Source organism: Carettochelys insculpta, chromosome 2 (assembly GCF_033958435.1).
Source record: "Carettochelys insculpta isolate YL-2023 chromosome 2, ASM3395843v1, whole genome shotgun sequence".
Classification (NCBI taxonomy): Eukaryota; Metazoa; Chordata; order Testudines; family Carettochelyidae; genus Carettochelys; species Carettochelys insculpta.
In genome coordinates this window covers 7578720-7594803 of record NC_134138.1, presented here as the reverse complement: position 1 = coordinate 7594803, position 16084 = coordinate 7578720, and positions in this window count along the sequence as shown.

Sequence of the window (16084 nt, the reverse complement as noted above, 5' to 3'; positions counted from 1 at the left end):
CAGCAGTCTTTCACTGTGGAGAACTGGAGGCTGGGGACTTGGATCTGTCAAATATCTAGTGTCAAGGAATCTTCCATTCACAGATTGAAATCAAAGGCATTCGTTCAAATTCTAAAACTACTTAACCCTCATCCAACCCCACAGAAATCAATGGGCTTGCAGCATGTATCTAAGAGCAGGAGTTAGTCTCTTATTTTCCTTCAGCACTTAGCATCAAGACTAGCAATTACAGCACTACAACGAAGCAAAAAGTTCATAACCAGATAGTGAACTTGATAACTTCTGCTTCATTTTTTGGTTTGCAAGTGGTCCACCGTACAGACCATGGGTTTTAGATCTATTCGCTATTCCAAAGCCCTTCAACAGCTCACATCTGTGGAGAATTCTCCAGCTGTAGCTCACTGCAAAAATGGTGTGATCGGATTCGGTGTGTGAGCTGTTCTGACTGGATGTAGCAGTCCTGTGGTCTATCTAGGCTGCTTTATTGGACAATCAGATTTCTGGTGAGAATAGTCACAATCTGGAACACAAAGCTCATTTCCCATGAATGTTCTGCACATGCACAGAGGCAAACACAGGACATGTATGCACACATGTGGAAAAAAGTTTGTTTGTTGAAGGTTGGCATTACTTCCCCATTTTATTAATAATATCGTGTGGCAAGGCTAGTCTCGCTCCTGGGCTCCGGGCCTCTGTTTAGTCCACTAACCCCAGCTTGAGAGTACCGTTGCCCTTCTTGAAACAGTAGACAGCAGGGGGGGAGATGGTGGGCTGGGGGGAAGCCAGGCCCCACCCACTCATTCCAGGTTCCAGCCCAGGGACCCTGTGTGGCTGCTAGTGGTGGGGGGAGGGCTCCCCTAGTTATGAACAACACAGCTCTTCCCTGGGCCACTTCCCCAGATGATTCCTCTCCCCCATACCTCCTCCAGGTAGTGGTAGTAGCAGTAGCAGCAGCAGCCTGTTCCCCCTCCTGGTGTGGCTCCTCCCATGTGATCCACCTGCTTGGCCTTACACCAAAGCTCAGGACCTCCTGGGCAGGGTCTTTAGCCCCTTTTGGTTGAGCACTCCTCTCCTTCTCTGGTACCTCCAGAAGAATTCGCTTTGCTTCTCTCCTATCACTCTTCTCTCTCCCCACTGCCAACTGGGCAAGGGTTCTTTTAAAAGCAGGCTTAAGTGGGACCAGCTGGCCCCAATTGGCCCAAGGCAGCTTCCTCCCCAGCTGCTCACACTTTGCTTGTTTGCCTTCCCTGCTTTTCCCTCTTGATCTTCCCTCCTCCCAGCCTTACCTTGTCACAATCGTTATACAACCGATTTAAGTCATATTTGGCCAGATTCTGTGCGATTTGCCCAGTGGCATCGTTCAAAAACCAAGAGGCCGGGGGGGGGTCAAATTTTCTTGGTCCCCTGTTGATGTCAGCAAGCTTCTGGAGGAACCAACTCGCAGTGATGTTCCTCTTGACCTGCTGCTCACAAACAGGGAAGAGTTGGTAGGAAGAGTAGCAGTAGGTGGCAACCAGGCAGCTGTGACCATGGGATGGTTGCGGTCAGGATCATGGCCAAAGGAAGAGAAGGGAGGAGCAGAATACGGACCCTGGGGACATCAGAAAGTCACCTTTGACTCCCTCAGGGAACCAATGGGCAGGATCCCCTGGGAGGCTAATATGATGGGGAAAGGAGAACTGGCTGTATTTTCATGGAGCCTTATAGAGGGCACAGGGACTGCAGGAACATAGTGGCTGTTTCTGGCCACAGCAGGTAGGGAGTCACCAAAAAGCTGTTAAAAGTCCGGTTTGTTCTGGTCTCACCGTGCCACTCTGGTTTGGCTCGGCTGTTTCACCATCATGCTGATGTGGGTCCCGCTGGACCAAATTTGTGGGATTGGTCCTGAAACCCTGTGGATGTCCAGCCCAGTCAGGCCTGCAGGACTGGAGCTCTGGGCTAAAATCCTGCCAAGAATCTGGATTAACAGTGCCGTGCAGACATCCACAGTAGGGAGGTAAGAAGCCTGATCCAGTAACTGACCATTGTTTCTTACGGTCTGTGGCTAAATAGCTTGTTTTTTTCTCAAGTGCCGTTTGGCTTCAGCTAAATGGATACACTCCAGGGAACTTTAGACCACCGTCCAATATCTTACCACATTGTTGCATTTTATTTGACCACTGACTAACAGCTAAGATTACTACAAATACAAGAATCAAATGCCCAGATTCTACTAAACTATTTACCTGGGCAATATCCTTTGAATTATCTGTATTATGGTAGGTCCTAGTGCCCAAGGTCCCATGGTGCCAGGCACAGTTCAGATAACAACAAAAACACTGCCTGCCATGACAAGCTTGCAGAATCATAGATAATTAGGTTTGGAAGAGACGTGTCAGGAGGTCATCTAGACCAACTCCCTTCTCGAAGCAGGACCACCCCCAGCTAAATCACCCCAGCCCGAGCTTTGTTCAGCTGGGCTTAAACATCTCTAAGGATGGAGATTCCACCATTTTCCTAAGCAAAACTCCAGAGCTTCACCACCCACCTAGGGAAACAGTTTTTCCTAATAACCAACCTAGACCTCCTACACTGTACCTTGAGATCATTGCTTCTCAATCTGTCATCCGTCATCACTGAGAGCAGCCTCTCTCCATCCCCTTTGGAGCCCCCCTTCAGGAAGTTGAAGGCTGCTATCAAATCCTCCCTCAGTCTTCTTTTCTGCAAACTAAATAAGCCCAAATCCCTCAGCCTCTCCTCATAAGTCACGCACCCCCTCTCCCACTATTCACTGTCTTTGCCCTCTGTTGGATTTTCATCAATTTGTCCACATTATTTCTGTAGTGGGGGGCCCAAAACTGGACACAACACTCCAGATGTGGCCTTACCAGTGCCGAATAAAGGGAATAATCACTTCTCTAAATCTTCTAGCAGTGCACCCACTAATGCAGCCCACTATGCCAGGTGACTTGACAATGCTTTGGGGACAACCTACTGGTCCTTAGTTCACTTTAATGGCAAGCTTTTTTGCTATGTTAATCACTTTGGCTCTGTTTTTACATACATGCTGTACTGCAAAGGCTGAGCTGCGCCCAGTCCATCGCAGTCACACTCAGGCTGGGCTACAGTTAACATTACTGGAGTTGAGCCCCCAGGCTTGAATGTTCATGATGCCTGAGCACCTCCAGTCCATGTAACTCACGTCCCATGTATGTGCCCCATGGCTAAAATGCTCCAGTGTTAATAGTCTTCCATTGCCTCCCACAATTCCCCACAAAGGACAGACAGAGCCAGAGCATCTCAGCACACAAAGCCACGGTCACACCCATGGCCACATGCAGACAGTAAGCACATGGTAATTCAGGTAAAGCTTTGTGATGGGGATGCTCAGCCGTGGACTAGGCTAACCTAGGTGGTCAGACTTGGGTGCCAATTACCCAGGTGAACTGTTGCAACACAAAAAGCAGTCAAGTAGCACTTTAAAGACTAGCAAAATAATTTATTAGGTGAGCATTCGTGGGACGGACCCACTTCTTCAGACCATAGCCAGACCAGAACAGACTCAATATTTAAGGCACAGAGAACCAAAAACAGTAAGCAAGGAGGACAAATCAGAAAAAGATAATCAAGGTGAGCAAATCAGAGAGTGGAGGGGTGGCAACAATCCACCCGGCTCCCCCCAGTATGTCTGATGTAATCGAAAATGGTGGAAATTTCGGTCATGTTCCCATGGAAAAAAACCCTTTCGGCACGTGTAGGAAAATAAGTCTGCAGGATGTAAAAACTTTATTAATCGGTACAGAAATGTGGCTACACATCCATAAAAGCAGTCACATTTTTCAACATGTTTAATGAGCTGGATGAGCAGCCAATCATGCTGTGCCCCTCTTATGAAATGTTATGTCCCCCCATAAGAGCTCCTGCCCCCCACTTTGCATGTGTGTGTCCTACAGCCCATTGAGCACCCTCACAGGCTTGTATTACAAACTTCAGCACAGCCTCATCATGCTTCCATGACATCATCTCATTTCCATGACCACTCCCAGCGTAACACTATGCCATGATGCTGGGCACCGTACACGCATGTAGCAAGAACCAGGTCTTGGTGTAAAGGGCTGAGCCTATCAGAACAATAGAATTATTGGCTGCATTTTACAGCTGAAAAACTGAGAGAGGGAAAGATCACTGATTTGCTAAATCCCACGGGACTCTGAAGCAGAGCTAGGAATAAAATCCAGCTCTTCCAGGCTAATATTTTACCCATGCAACCATTCTTTGCCTCCTGCGTTTGTTTGTACCTTGCCATATAGGAGAATAGAGAGGGTGTAGGCAGCTTCTGTTTCTTGTTCTTAATATGGAGATATGCATCTTCCAGAACTGGAGGGACCTCAGGAGGTCATCTAGTCCAGCCCCCTATCCTCCTAGCAGGGCCAAGCACCATCCCTCACATCTATTTACCCCAATGGTCTCCTCAAGGATTGAGCTCATAACCTGAGGTTTAGCAGGCCCATGCTCAAACCACTGAGCTATGCCTCCCCCTAAGAATGGGAAGAGATTTGCTTTGGATTGCAATGACAGGTGAAGCCATAACCAGAAACAGAGACTGAAAATCCTTGGAGAGGTTTAAAAGAAATCACAACCAGCCTCCCCAGATCCCATCCAGCATCCCTAAATCTGCACAGCCACAGACTCAGCTGTCCGACTTGGCAGTGGGAAGGGGAAAAGCACTTTATTTCCAACCCCAGTGCTTCTGATGAGCCACAATATTGTCCTTCATACTTCTCCAGTCTCAATAAACCTGGCTAATTAGCATCCTGACCACTCAATTAATTAGGCAGTACACTTAATTATGACAAACTACATTATCCACTATAGCCCAGAGTCCAATGGACATTAGCGTCAGGTTATGTTCAGTAACAATTTGATTTGAGAGGGAGTTTATTGACCAGAAAAGACATATGACGAGATTAAAATAATCAGTAGAACTAGCTCAGTTCTACTGGCTTGTCATAGCCCTGGGCTTGGGTTATAAAGAGATAGGGGCTGATCAAATTAGTTGCTTCATTCTCATTAAGAGCCACTGCATAAAGGAATAGATATTGGCAGAGTGGGCAGGAAAAGGCAGCCAACCAATAAAGAGGCTTTCAAATAAGATGCAGGAGGGTGGACTAGGACTGATTTTGTTAGGATTTTTCCTGCTCACTGGCTGCAATAGGGCAAAGACAGAGAAGCCAAGAGGAGCAGAGGCCATTCCCTGGCCGAGGGTAATGCAGGAGGGTCACCCCGCCCCCCGAAAGGGCAGAGATGGGGTCTGCACATACCTACTCACTGTTCTCCTCAGCTAATCTCCCCAGCCCAGGTGCCCAGACGCTACGGTGATGGGGATAGTGTAACACATCCCCCACCGTCTGTCTCTCTACATATTTGGACAATAGTTACCCACCTATGGAATTTTCTATCCCTAAATCTACTAACCAACAGCTAGTGCCATAGGTACCCTTCTGTTACCCACTCTTACCATTAGCTATCTGTTGTACTGAAAAGAACTGCATAGAATCTTTTCAGGGGAAAAGGCAAAATGCCGCATTTATTGGTAATACACATACAGCAATCAACACATCATATGCATATGACAGATCCCATTCCCATTCATACATACACACACACACACACACAAGCACACTCCTGTCTCGTTGCTGTTACCAATAGTTGCTCCCCACAACTGCACTGGCCAGGTGAGTTAGATGGGGGAGGGGTGGAGCCGGGCTTCTGTCCATCCAGATCGGTGCTCCAGTGATGATAAGATGAAACCCCGGTGTCCCTGTGCAAGATGCCTTCATTTATACAGTCCTCTCTCTCAGGCAGGCTGCCACAAGTCAGCCATCTCATGAATATGCATAAGCTGGGAGAGCAGTCTTAAGAATACGCATTTAGCACCTTCTTCCGGCTGGTGCTTCCAAAGGCAGGCACTGGCTGGTGACTCCCAAGGTGTCCATGTGTCCAGTCTTCTTTCAATGGGCCCACTTCACAGGCTCCATGGTTCTTCTCACTGGTCTTGGATCTACCTTCTCCATACCTGGAGGTGCTGGTCTCCTGCCTTTCCATTCACGCCTCATTCACTCAACAGGCAAGCAATGAAGCAATCCAAAAAGAAAGGGTACAGGGAGTTTTGTCTTTACCTGACCTACTTCTAGGAACTGTTCTACAAAATAGAACTAAATTTCTATAGAACGGGGTTTAATACAATGATACATAAAATGACTTGGCAATATTTAAACACTCCAATGAGAAGATAGTTAAAACAGAGATGTATCTACATATCTACCCCCATGCATACCCCATCTAGCTATACCTCTAATTAGCTCTCTATTTCTGTGCTTATCAGTCCATCTAATTGACCCTGAAGACATCTTTCTAATCTACCTGCATACATAGCCCTCCATCTCTCCTTCCTTACACACAACTCTTGCTATCACCTGTCCCCATAGGAACCTCTCCGTGTAATCTGCCTCTCTGTTGATTGCATCCAGAACCCTTCACCGCAGCCTCTAGGCACTAAGGAATGAAAATGCTCTGAAATGCTGAGCTGTCTGGTGATGAGCCATCTCTAGGAGGTGGGGGAGACCCCAGCATGGACACGCTAGGGATCACCACTGCTTAATCTCCCTCCCTCTTCTCCCCACACCCACCCCGATTCCCTCCCTCTCCCCTACCAGGCCTCGAAGAATGGTCTTGCAGGCAGGCAACAGGCATGAGCCCTGGGGCTCCTGGGTTTAAGTCTTAACTTGGCTCACTGTGTGACAGTGGGCAAACATCTCACCCTCTTTGCCTCAGTTTCCCTCACTATCTGTAAAGAGCATCACTGGAAGCTTCTACAGTAGGTCAGCACCATCTCTCCCACTTTTCCTGAGGGACACTAGCTCACCTGGCAACATAGCATTGTCCTAGAGTTAGGTTTGTGTAATGACATGTCTCCCTGATCTTGGTTTCTGCATCTGGTTCCTGGTGGAATAGCAGCAGAGAAAGCCCTCCTGAGCTTTAGGAGGGAGCCTGCTCAGTCACTCTGTGGAAGAAAAGGAAGGGAGCATGCTCAGTAAAGGCAGGCTATCTGGAGAATTTAGCTGCCAAACTCTAACAAGCCTCTGCTGAGCATGTGCAAACTGAGATTTTTCACATGGTTATAAGCAGTCTGGGCAGAATTCAAATCTTCAAATATAATTTAACCAATAATACTGATATGTATTTTAATCATTTTTTTCCAATTTACTTTTTCACAGGTGTGGAAAATTAGGAGCCTCCATCATTTTAAAAAAATTTATTGACAAATTTTCACAGTAGTGGGAAATTACCTGAGGAAAGTCAGAGAATTACAGTCAACAGCATTGAGAGCCATAACGTTTCTTATTGTGCTTGTCTGCACATTTAAATTGTTTTCAATGGAAATAGTTTTTCATTGGTTCATGTGTGTTTGGTGGAACTAATGTTTACAGGCATAGACCAATAAAAATGGAATCTGACCAAGCTTACTTCCCAGACAACAGAGGCTCCAGAAGAAGATGTTACTGAGACCCAGTGGCCTAATGGATAAGGTATCAGCCTCTACAGCTGGGGATTGTGGGTTCAAGTCCCACCTGGGTTGCTTGTAGGGGTTGATCCTGCTTGAAGTAGGGGACTGGACTAGATGACCTCCTGAGGTCCCTTCTGGCCCTGTGATTGCATTCCAACTTCTGCTTGAACTAGAAGACTTAGCTTGGGACTGTAGAGGCAGGGGTGGGCCAAGAATCAGTGGGTGTAGGGGTTGCAGCAGTCATGGTTGGGATGATGAGGGGCTCAGGAGAGGAGGTGGGAGTGCAGAAGTTGGGGCAGTGGGTTTGGAGGCACAGCAGGGAGTCAGGTAGTGTTTAGTCACACTCTACAGCCTTGAGGTCTATAAAGCCATCAGGGCAACTGGGGCCAGTGGCTGCTTGGCAGCTCATTGGGGTGATGCTTGCTTGCTGCCCCCTTGTAGTTATTCTCCCTCCTATTAGAGGAGTCCCTTTCTGCCTGGTGAGAAACAATCGCATTCCAGGCACATCCCATTGTCCTGGCACAACCAATTTGGTGATTCTCACTCTTGGCATTCAGGAGGGGTTCTTGAGCAAACAGACTCACGGACAAGCAGACAGACACACACACACACAAGAACACTCTCAAATATATTATAGGTAATGAGGAAAATGACCTTTGATCCTACAAAAATTCAAAGATAGACCATGTGTACGATTTCATTGGGCTTTAACTACACTGGAAGCTGAAATAGCCCATGTTATTCTGCTATGAAGATCATTAGGGCAAAGGGTCTGTCCACGCACGCTAAATTCTGTTTAAACCTCATATGCAGTTAGTTTTAATTCACGAGTCAACAGACTTCTTGTAAATTCTCAGAAAAATCATTTTATATTCAAAAGGTAAGCGTGGTACTGATGGGGAGGGTAGGCTGCATTTTTCCGTGCATAGCAGAGTTCAAATCTCTGCTTTCCAATCCAAAGCTCGGTTCTCTATTGATGCCCCCAGTACATGTGTGTGTATATACAATTTGGACCTCTGGGGTAGCCTCTAGACAGGGCTAACTCAGTGGTTTGTGCATGGGCCTACTAAAACGAAGGGTGGGAGTTCAGCCTTTGATGGGGCAATTTACAGGTCTCTTGTAAATGGAGGGGAGAAGGATGGTGCTTGACCCTGCCAAAAAGGGGAGAAGACTCGGCTTGCCTCACCTCCCAAGGTCACTTCCAGCTCTGGGAGATGTGTATGGCCTTAGGCTTAGGGGGAGGGATAGCTCAGTGGTTTGAGTTCAGGCTTCCTAAACACAGGGATTGTGAGCTCACTCCTTGAGGAAGTGCTTTGGCAGTCTGGAGCAAATAGCATTTTTTAAAAAAACACAAGCATAGGAGACTGGACTTCATGACTCCTGAGGTCTTTTCCAGCTCTATGAAATGTGAATGCAGTTGTTGTTAACTGACACAATCCCCAAGAGGTTGGTGTAGTGACCCATTTCACCCCAGCTGGGGAATCTGGGGCCCCACTGATACATACAGGGGTACACGGAGGGCAGGAATAGCTCAGTGGTTTGAGCATTGGCCTGCTAAATCCAGGCTTGTGAGCTCAGTCCCTGAGGGGCCATTTAGGGATTGGGGCAAACAGATGCCAGGGATGATGCTTGGCCCTACCAAGAGGGCAGGGGACTGGACTACATGACCTCCTGAGGTTCCTTCCAGCTCTAGGAGATGTGTAGGTGTGTTACGTGTATAAGCCAAGACTTTCAAATGGTTGCAGAGCTTGTGTGCCTCCATTCTGGAGGTGCTGACTGAAGGTACCTTATGGAGGCCATATCCTCAGATGGCAGAAGCTCAGCAGATCCTGAAAACTAGGTCCCCTTAAGGGGTGTGAAGCTCAGAGGAGAGGGCTTTGGGGGTAGTTTCCTTCCACAAATCTTCTAGTGTAGCCAGAACCTCTAGAGGCAAGCCAAGCTCCAGGGGATGCAAAAGGTGTACAGGACAATGCTTCAATAGAACAACATGCCTTCTGTCCATACCTGGCTGCAGCTGCAGAACCCCTATGACTGCTCACAAGATAGAAGAGGGACTGAGCAGGTTCCCAATAACAGCCATTGGACACACTCGCTATTCTGGAACAGCTTTTTCCAGTTATTATTCCAAAAAATAAGCTCTTCCAGAAAAATGAGTCCACACTACAGGAAAGCTCCAAAATAAGGAAACAATTCCAAAATAGTGTGTCTGCACACAATAAAGCCTCTTTCGGATTAGAGCCCCTGGAAGCACATAAAAAGCCAGGCACTTGCAACCAGTGATCTATGCCTACACAGCATCGTTATTTCGTAAACAGCCCCTGTTCCCTGTCTCTACAGCCCCTATTCTGAGTCAGATGTTTCACAGCTGGCTCTGTTCCTCGCAGAATGAGGTTTACAGAATTCAGCATAAGACATCTGCTCTTTTGAAATTTTTCTGAAATAGCGGTTTTGCTGCGTAGACGCTCGCAAATTTGTTTCGGAACAGTGGCCGTTATTCCAAAATAACTTCGCTACGTAGACGCTCCCACTGACATCAGTCACAAAGGACACCCCATCCAGGACACCCCATCCTGGAGCACCAACAGCTGCAAAGCCAGTGATAGCAGAGCATGAGGCAGCAGAGATAGATTGGGCATGGATCTTCTGCAGCAGCACCTGGTGGTTTCTGCCAGCAGAGCTGTCAGAGATAGAAACAGGATACACCCATGTAGCTTTTAGCTGTGGTATTTGAAGGGAATGATTCCATCCTCATGACAATGGTCACCCTACAAGGTCTCAAGTATCGGAGGGGTAGCCGTGTTAGTCCAGATCTGTAACAGCAACGAAGGGTCCTGTGGCACCTTATAGACTAACAGAAAAGTTTTGAGCACGAGCTTTCGTGAGCACAGACTCACTTCATCAGCATCTGATGAAGTGAGTCTGTGCTCACGAAAGCTCATGCTCAAAACTTTTCTGTTAGTCTATAAGGTGCCACAGGACCCTTTGTTGCTCTACAAGGTCTGATTGACACTACAGACCTGTATCGGTATAACGGCATCTCACAAGGGTGTGAAAAATCCACCCCCCTGAGCAACAGTTACACCAACCTAACTGCTGGTGTAAACAGCCGTGTTGGCAGGAGAGCTTCTCCTGTCACCGTAGCTATACCTCTTGGGAAGGCAGCCCCCAGCTGCCCAGGGTTGGTCAATTTCCCCGCTTGTCAGCTCTTTGCAGAGCCACAGGAGGAACTGAGGACCCCACGCCAGCTGGGGGCTTAAGCTGGAAGGCTGCCTGATTCCCAGCTGGTACAGGGTGGTCAATTTCCTCTCACAGCAGCTTTGCCAAGAGGCTGCAGGAGGGAAAATGATGACCCGCACCTGCTGGGACTCAGGCAGCCTTGCAGCTTGAGCTCCCAGCTGGCGTGGGGTCATCTGAGTGTCCCGGGAAATTTCCTTAATTCCCCACCCCTTCCCTGGGCTCTGCATGGATGACAGTTCCACGGCACACTTGGACCGTTCTCATGGCACACCAGTCGAAAACCTCTGACTTAGACTGTCTTTGCTGAAGCACCGCTGTGGCACAGCTCCAGCCGTGCAGCTCCGCCACTGTAGTGTTTTAAGTTTAGACTTGGCCGCAGGCAACCCAAAGCCCCTTCACGCACCTTGTCCATGCAAACATTTGAGCTACGAAATGATCTTGCTCTAGCCTGATTGTCCCTGTACACTGGGCTGCATCCATTAGCAGTTAGTGTGTTTTCAGCTTGGGATTTTTTCTATTTTCCTTGTCACACACCTGCTTGGCATGAGCTAATTGTTTGGGCAGACAGGACTGTAGTCCTCCAAAGAGACCGCAATGCATGTTGTTCCCCCTCCTGCACTACCACGCAGAGATCAGACATTCTCCTAATTGACTACAGGAGTTAGCTGGCAGCTGAGCAGGGCATATATACCCAGCATTAGTGGGTAGGGGGAAGGGGCTCAGGACATGGAATCCATTACTGTGCAGGTGGGGAGGGATAGCTCAGTGGTTTGAGCACTGGCCATTCAAACCCAGGGCTGCCAGCTCAATCCTTAAGGGGACTCTTTAGGGACCTGGGGCAAATAGGTTTGAAAGAAAGAAAAAGGGGTTCTGGGCCTTGCCTAGAGGGCAAGGGACTGGACTTAATAACCTCATGAGGTCCCTCCCAGCTCTATGAGATGTGTATGCTGCAATGCAATGTGATGAAGACACACAACCTGCTCACAGTGCCTGGGAGCATCCTTCAGGCATGCGGACCAAGGTGAAATACAGAGTGGTGCATGAGAGCCTCCCACTCTCTGCCCCGGCAAGAGTTCCCACCTGTTGGTGGCTGAGCTGGACGTGAGGGTGAGGAAGTGAAGTGTATGAAGCAGAAGTGTGTACAGCTGATATATTGGTGTGGTTGGAAAGGCAACTGGCTGCAGCCCATTCGCTCGGCAGGTGAAGGGAGTGAGTAAGGCACTGGGCCTATGGAGAGATGGGGAGGGCCACAAGAGTGTGCCCTCTCATGAGACCCAGTTGAGGTAAACCCTGGCTGCAGGCAGTAAAGTTGCCCTCACCTCCCAAAGTACATGGGGGGAGTATGGAGGGTGGAGATCCCCATGCACTGAGCAAGTGCTAGAAGATCCATTCACTCATAGTCCAGGAGGTCTCCAAATCTGATGTCATCTGCAAGGACCAACCTCTGGCACACCAAGGCTCTAAAGAGGATGGAGAGAGACTGTTCTCAATCATGACAGATGGCAGAACAAGGAGCAATGATCTCAAGTTGCAGAGGGGGAGGTGTAGGTTGGATATGAGGAAAAACTATTTCCCCAGGAGGGTGGTGAAGCACTGGAATGTGCTGCCTAGAGAAGTGGCAGATTCTCCATCCCTAAAGGTTTTTAAGTCCTAGCTTGACATAGTCATGGCTGGGATGATTTAGTTGGGGTTGACGCTGGTTGAAGCAGGGGGCTGGACTAGATGACCTCCTGAGGTCCCTTCCAGCCCTAGAGTTCTATGAGTCTATGATTCTACGAATGTCTCCTAGTTTCAGGAGTGGCCGTTGACCACTATCTGAGACGGGCTGGAAAGCGAGTTTACTGGCTGGGAGTGAATACACCACTCCCCTCCTTGATACATGGGTGTGACATCTGCCAGCTGTGTGATACCCACCAGCAACAGGAGACACTGTTGTCATAGAATCGATAAGATTTATCCCTGCCATGAGTGCAGCAGGCTGGATTAGCTGACCCCTTGAGGTCCCTTCTAGTTCTGCGAGTCTATCAGCAGCCCTCCTAGTCATACGATGAGGTGAGAGTGGACTTATTTACCTTCAAGGAAAAGCAGTGACTTGATCACAGTGGATGACTACTCAAATTCTTGGGAGGTTTACACCCAGCCTGAATCAAAACACAAGTCAGTGATGGGCAAGCCAAAGGCCGTTTTGCAAGATATGACATTGTGGACTCTGTATTCACAGACACGGACTCCTCCTTAGCCCCAAGAGAATTTGAGGACTTTACATGCAAACGGGAATTTGTGCATCACACTGACTCCCCTACATGCTTAGAGTAACAGGAAGGGGGACTCAGCTGTGAAAACAGGCAGAAGAGTGTTAGACAAGGTTTTCTCGCTTCCGATCCCATTGTAGTATTTTTGACCCACGGAAAAATCCCAACATGTGGCGTGGGTGACAAAGCAGTCCAGCAGACAGTGCTAAGGTGAAGAATTAAATCCTCACGACCAATGAGGGCGATGTGCTGCCAGCAGAAAGAGGGAGACACCATCAAGAAGACATAACCAATAGCCAGAGGAAGCAGGCGCTGGAGCAGTGGCTAGCAAACTATGGGTTGCAACCAGAGTTCCCTGTAAGTTGAGTGCTTGACTGGCCACCAAGCAGAGATTCAGGTGGCACCCAGCTGATTAGCTGAGCACCCATAGCCGCCCACAGTGGGCAGCCTGCATTTTTATTGGTCATGCGCATCCACACACACTTCAGTGCACATAAAAAAATTCATTCTGCCCATGGATGGAAAAAGTTAGCGAGAACATTGGTTGCGCCCCAGTACAGGCATTGGGTGGCCTTGCTGCAGAGCAGGGGAGTAAAGACCTTCAATGGGGTAGCATTTATGCACCTTTAGAGAGCTTATAGCAGGGTAGTCTTCAGAACCCAACAATAAAAACCATTCCAGACGGCCGAGCAAGCAGTGTCATCCGCTTACTGCAGGTTATTTGCTTGCTTTGCTGTTAGCTTGTCTCCACCTTCACTCCATGAGTATTTCATCCACTGCCCTTTGCACTTCCTTACGCCACTGCAGAACAGAGGGTAAAGCCCAGTTCTTGGGTGATATTTATGCACCTGCTTTCATGCTGCACAACAAGTGGTTATAATGATTTGGGCCCATTGTGTCTTATCACACCCCAGATTCTGAGCCAGCCATGACAGGGAGTATAATTCTCCTGCATGCCTGTCCAGCGTCCAGATCGGCACCCTGGAGACTACTGTCATACAAACAATTTGACAGTAATAATAATTCTGCCGCTTGCATGCATCCAGCCCCCACTGACTTCAGTGAGTTGGATGCTCTGTGGGTTTACGCCTCGTGCAAGGATTTTCACCACTGCACAGGGTGGTAACCTGCTCCCATTCAGGCAGCTGGATGAGCTGACCCGGGGGTCCCCTCTAACTCAGTTTGCACGGAGATTTCACTAGTGTAAATGCCAGCATAGGACAACGGGGGCTTGTACCCAGAGGGAATTCTTTGCCAATGCACAAGGGCAGAATTTGCCCGGGTGTAAGACAGAGAGGATGTGGTGGGGAGGAGCGCATTGGACTAGAGCAAAGGAACAGGATCAGAGGGAGAGACAATGAGCTGAATTCCACAGAGGCCCGTGAGCTGTGTCAGTGTGAGAAGAACGAATTTGATCTAATGAGTGTCTGAGAGTGGCGAGGGAGCTCAGAGATCATTTTCTCTCTGTGTGTCACGCTGGCTCCCACTCGCTGGCCCCCACGGCCGCCCGCCCAGACAACAGAGCGAATTAAGCTTGCAGAGTTGCGATGGCGGCATTGGGCGTCCGATACAATTACTCACCCGCTGCATCATAATTACAGCAAATGGCCCATTAAAGGAAAATTATCATCAATATGATATTATCAGACAGCGGGTAAATGAATAAAGGAAAGTGCTTAGTCTTCCGTTGTCCTGTTAATAGAGACGTCTGAAATTGATAAAGTGAAGGAGGCTGTTATCTCCTGGGTCAGTGCTGACATGCAGGGCAGCTGGGGTTACAGCACCGGAGGGAGGGCTCTGGCTGGGTGTGCGCAGGGAGTCGTGAAAGCACAGATGTGAATGGAACTGTAGACATTGGTTTTTTTTCTTTTCCCGGGGGGTGCTGCCCCGAGGCCTGGCCCTCACTTGTCTCCCACCTCTGAGGTCTCACCCTCATTCTCCTTCTGCTCCAGCCTCCTTCCTCAAGGCCCTGCCCCACCAGCTCCACTCAGACCCTGTCCTCTTTCCAGCTCTTCCCACCCCCCACCCTGAGGCCAGTGTTCCCTGTAAGCTGGGTGCTTGTGCAGACACCCGAGCGAGATTCAAATCCCTCCCACCCGCAGCTGGTTAGCAGAGCGCTTACCGCTAGGTGTAATTCCTACCGGTGGTGCACATTTACATAGGCCTCGGTGCACATAAAAATTTATTCTGCTCATGGATGGAAACAGGTAGAGAGAAGGGAGGGATCACTCAGCGGCTAGAGTATGGACCTTGTAAGAGCAGGGTTGTGAGCTCATGCCCTGAGGTTGGCTTTTCAAGGTTCTGAGGCTAGCTAGATTTTAAAACACAACAGTGAGGGATGGTGATAGGTCCTGCTGTGAGGGCAGGGAACCGGACTTGATGACTTCTCAAGGTCCCTTCCAGCTCTTTGAGATATGTTCATCGCCATGTTATAAAGGAACATTGCTGAGCCCGTCGCCCTGGCAGCCTGCCTCCAAGCCGCTAATCAGAGGCGCTGGGTTTGGTTTTGTTCTGTGAGTGGTCACGGGAGTCGGCGTCTATGAATGGAACCTTTGAACATCACCTTTCTGCAGCTCGCTGGGTTCTCACAGCATGGAGCTTTCGCTGAGCACAGGGTGACTTTCCTCACCTGATTCTCACCTTGCTGCGGTTGCGGTGTAACCCGTGGACCGAGGGGGGTGGTTCACTGTCCCACGTGGTGGCACCTAGACTGCTTACACAGGGGCTACATCTACACTAGCACACTACGTCGAAGTAGCCTATTTCGAAGTTAGGACATCGAAATAGGCTACTTCAACGTGTATCATCTACATGTCCTCCAGGGCTGGTGTCATTGATGTTCAACGTCGAAGTAGCAATGGAGAACATCGAAAGGAGCCACCTCAGAAAGAAATGCGGTGCGTTCACACACACAAGCGCTCCCTGTCGAAATAAGGGGCCAGCAAAGCCCCAAGTCGTTCCCTTAAAGGGCCCCTCCCAGACACACTTGACCTGCACAGCACAAGATCCACAGAGCCGACAACTGGCTGCAGACCCCATGCATGCAGCA